This window comes from Phalacrocorax aristotelis, chromosome 10 (genome assembly GCF_949628215.1).
Source record: "Phalacrocorax aristotelis chromosome 10, bGulAri2.1, whole genome shotgun sequence".
NCBI classification, from domain to species: domain Eukaryota; kingdom Metazoa; phylum Chordata; class Aves; order Suliformes; family Phalacrocoracidae; genus Phalacrocorax; species Phalacrocorax aristotelis.
Genome location: NC_134285.1, coordinates 11,201,973 through 11,206,579, shown reverse-complemented (window position 1 = coordinate 11,206,579; position 4,607 = coordinate 11,201,973).

Below are 4,607 nucleotides of genomic sequence, written 5' to 3'. Positions count from 1 at the left end.
TCTCTGGGCTTTTATTTTTTTGGTAAATCAGAGTTTAAAAGTAACTTTTTTTTCCCCTACCAAGTGAACAAAACCCACAGTTCCTTGGATCTTAAACTAATGAAGAAATTAAAAGCCAAAGAACCTTACTGTCTTGTTCATATTCTGGATTGACTCAGAATTTCCACCTATCTGCTCTCTTGAAGTAAGCTCATGGATTTGAAATTTGTGAAGACCATTATTGGAGAACACGTTACTAAGTTGTTTGAACTTTTAAAGCTTTTTTTTTTTTTTAGAAGCATTGAATTGCATCCCAAGACTACATGATTTTCCTGTAGAATTTTTCCACTTTTAGGTAAATTTAATGAAGGATTCTAAAACTTCATTATTCTGAGCCTGGACTGAGTATTTATTATTAAACTGAAAAATCATCTGGTGGGTTGAAATAACAGTGAATAGAAAGTCTAAGCATTTCCATTACTCATCCCATCTAGCACATTTGATTACCATTTCCATAAATCTGGTTAAGGTCACCTTGTCTGTAAAGGGAGGCTAAATTATTTCAAGTTCACTAACAGAATCTACCTTATACAATTAAAGACATTGCCAACCTGTAGGAGGCTTTTGTTTGGGTATAAAATATTAGCATTCTGTAACAAACATACTGATATGAAAATGTAGGATAAATCTACACAAATTGCCTGCATTTTGGGTAGAAGAGCTAAAAGTACATTATATTTTAATAGTCCTCAGATTACATCTTGAGTTTTTCATTTCATCTACATTCTACATTTTATAGTCCCATTTTTACTAATATTGAGCACAGCTAAATCTAGATTAAAAAAAGATGTGGCTTTTTTGAAATAAATACTATTTACCAATTTACTGATGTAATAAACTTTTTAAAATTACCATTTTGAATACTCCCCTCTGTGAACATGTGGTATGCTCCTTTGAAGATGAAAAATTAAAGGAGCTGTGCAACCACAACAGCTGAAAGGAAGGAGGGGGGGGGGAAGAAAAAAAAAAAGGGAAATAGAAGTTGGATTGAAGCAACAGGAACCCTAGGAGCAGTACCAGTGTAACTGTGCAAGCATATGACACTGGCAGAGTATTCCTGGGTCCTGGCATGGATGTAATTCATACCAGCAAAACTGAGGGTTTGGGTTCCCCCCCGCTCCCAGTATAATAGCATTTATAGCAGTCTGTATATGCGGTGTGGTACTGATGAGGACCACACCTATTCTCCCTGATGGTTGGCCAAAGTCTGTAGTGTAGATATGGCTTAAGTGTATAGCCACGATATAACTTATAAAAACACAAATTATAATTCTATAAATTAAGACCTTGTATGTCCTTGAACTGAAAGCCTTGGTATATGTAACAATAATTAAATGTAAAAAAAAAATCTGAATGTGCAGCAGTACTAATTACTTGTTTCTGCAAGTTACAAGAAGTAAAGCACACTAAATGGAGGAATGGGTACACCAATCTGTTGACTAACATTGTCATCAACCACCTACCTGAAACCATTCCACCTACCTTGGTCACCTTTGCAATTGGGAACTGATACACAAACATGATAGCACTGGTTTCCCAAGACACTTATTCTGGTAGTAAATTGTATTCTTGAACAACAAGCTATCAATGATGGTGTAGTAGTGTTGTAAGAAAAATGGCTGCTTTAGGAGGTTTATCCATGGGGATATTTGCTGGTCATGAACTTTATGCCCGTCTACAGATTTTTTGCAGTGGCATAGAAAGCCCAGCAAAAATTGCTCAATGGAGAACCTCTGTTTTAGACTACTTATGGCACCAGTCCATATACTAAAAACTATGTTAATTATGAGAAATGTGTTTTTATAAGTGTTTATTACTGAATATTACCTAAGAAAAAAAGATTGTTTCAATGTCCCAAGTATTTGATTCTGTATTACTCTGGCTTTTTGGTTCTTAATGCAGACTGTTTAAATAATGATGTTAAAGCAGATGAAATGTACTCCAGACAAGACTGTTTTCTTCCTGAACTGATACTTAAAGGCTCTTACTACTTCTGCTCTTTTTGTATATGCTATAGAGGATTTGGTAAAGAAAATATACCAACAAAACTGGAGTTACTGCTGAAGATTTTATACTGTGAACCTGTTTCTTTCCTTGTGTTTATTTTAATGCACTACAAACCTGACAAAATATTTCTTTTCCTCTGAAGAAATGCTAAAAAGGAATCTAGTGTTAATATAAAATGGAAATTTACACTAACAAATTCAAAATCTGTTGTGTGTACATATAACTTGTAATAATACATATCCTTTTACTGGCTTTCCTTCCCAAAAAGTTTCAGCTTCCCATGTAAATTGGTTTTTTCTACATCTCCACTCATTTACATACACCTAAAATGTCCACATATTTCTGAAGAAGAGATATGACGGATTAACTGTTGGATGAAAAAAGGTACTTGAGGCTGTGTTCCTGTCATCTGTTAAGCCTGTAGAACTGATGATGGGCAAAGGATAACAAGAAAACTTTGCAGCTTGTGTCACAAAGACAGGTGCCTCTGTCTTCTGAGAAAATAGTCTTTGAATATGTTAATAACTTGCACTGTAAGCATCCATCTGTCTGACAGTTTATAGCTAGAGGCTTACACTAGGATTGCAAAGGAACACAATCTAAAGAAAACCAGTGCTTGAACTCCAGCTCTAGCAGGGATAGTCTCTTCTGAGAGCTCTTTTGTAAGGGACTTTGTACTCCTGGTTTAATTCCTGCATATTCCTCACGCTAGTTTTGTTGCAAGAAGTACACTTACAGAGACGTGGGGTTTTGACACCCACCATCAAATAATCTGGAGGAACACAAGCCTGGTACTGGAACTTCAGGGATGTACACTAAGGGAAAAATCTTAAACCTGAAAGACCTGTTTCCAGCAGAAACAATTGCTACTTGTACATCCATTTTGCTTGGAGGAAGTACAAAATTAGGGATGCACAGAAACACCTTCTTAAATAAGTGATGAGGTAGAATGGCTTGCAATTACATCATTAAGTCTTAGCACTTAAATTTAAGTGTGGCAAATGGCTTAAGGAAAAGATACATACTTTTGTAATCAGAAGTAGTTAAATTGAGGGCTACAGCAGAACATGTTTAGTGTACAGCGATAACTGATGAAAGTAACTAACCTAATTTCCCTTGTAAGAGTAACTGAATTTGTGAACTTGCTAGATTAAAAGCATACTCTTTATATTCATTGCATGCTATATTAAGCAGAAATATTTCTTATCCAAAGATTAACTTATTTTTCCAAGACAGCTCTGTTAGCTATGTCAAACACCTTTCAAGAGAAAATGATCATACTAAGTCAGTTAAACCACATCTAGTACAATTTAGTCAGGTCAGACTTAAAATGGTGCAAAAAAATGTACTTGGATGAGACTGATAAGTGAAGCATTTGACTTTGAGTCACTAATAATAGTCCCTTTAGTTTTATCCGATCAGTGCTATGCTGACCCAGTACAGTCAGGCTTCACACATACTGTTCCATCACATCTTACAAGGCTAGCCTGGGTTATTTTCAAAGGGATGTACTAGTCATATGACTTTTTCTGTTTCTGTTTTGTTTTAACATGTCACAATAATATGTTGATGTTTTATTTAAACATGGCTGCTCTAAAATACGCAAAACCTATGCAGAGATAGGAGCAGGGCTAATACAATTATCAGATTACAAAACACCACAGCTAGTATCATGTGTAATTTCTACCAGTGCTGAAAAAGATTTTAATGAGTTATCCAGGTAGCAGCTTGCCTGTGTGATAAATGCAGGCAGCCCAGAGCTGCCAGGGCACACACAGTGCTGTGAGAATGAGGCCAAAATAGTTCCAGGCTAGATTTGGTCTCAAAACAATGCACTTACCCAGTGTGGAGCTGAATGGAATAAGCAATTAACAATTAAGCTACTTCAATGTGTTCAGTCAATGCATTTCTAAACTGAATTGGAGATGCAGCAGTTCTGCATTTACTATTCACACATAAGGAAGAAGTGGCATGTGATAATCAGTGGTAGCCTCAGCTGTAGCAACCCGGAAACAGTGCAGTTCAAGATACTGAGAGGTGTGTAAGGAGGATGGGTAGCAGAGTACAGCCCCTGGACTTCAGGAGAAAGACCTTGGTTTATTCAGAGAACCAGTAGGCAGGATCCCATGGGAGGCAGCTCTACAGGGCAAGGGAGCTCAGGAAAGCTGGCAGCAGGACTTTAAGGACAACCTCCTCCAATCATACAAGCTCCTGATACTCGGGAAAAGAAGTAGATCTATCAGGAGACTGGCTTGGCTAAACAGTGAATTTATGACAGCACTCCAGTGCAAAAGGACAGTAAAACAGGAGGTAAAATCAGATATAGGCTGCAAAGAAGAGATCTAGAAACATTGCTCAGGCATTTGTGAATTGGTGAATTCTCATGGTGTGAATTTTGGGATTGTTCTGTGCAGGGACAGGAGTTAGACTTGATGATCTTTGCAGGTCCCTTCCAGCTCAGGACATTCTATGACTCTATGATTCTACGTAGGGATTGTCTTAGGAGAACAAAATCTCACCTACAGTTGAAATGAGCCAGGATGTCAAGGGCAACAAGAAGA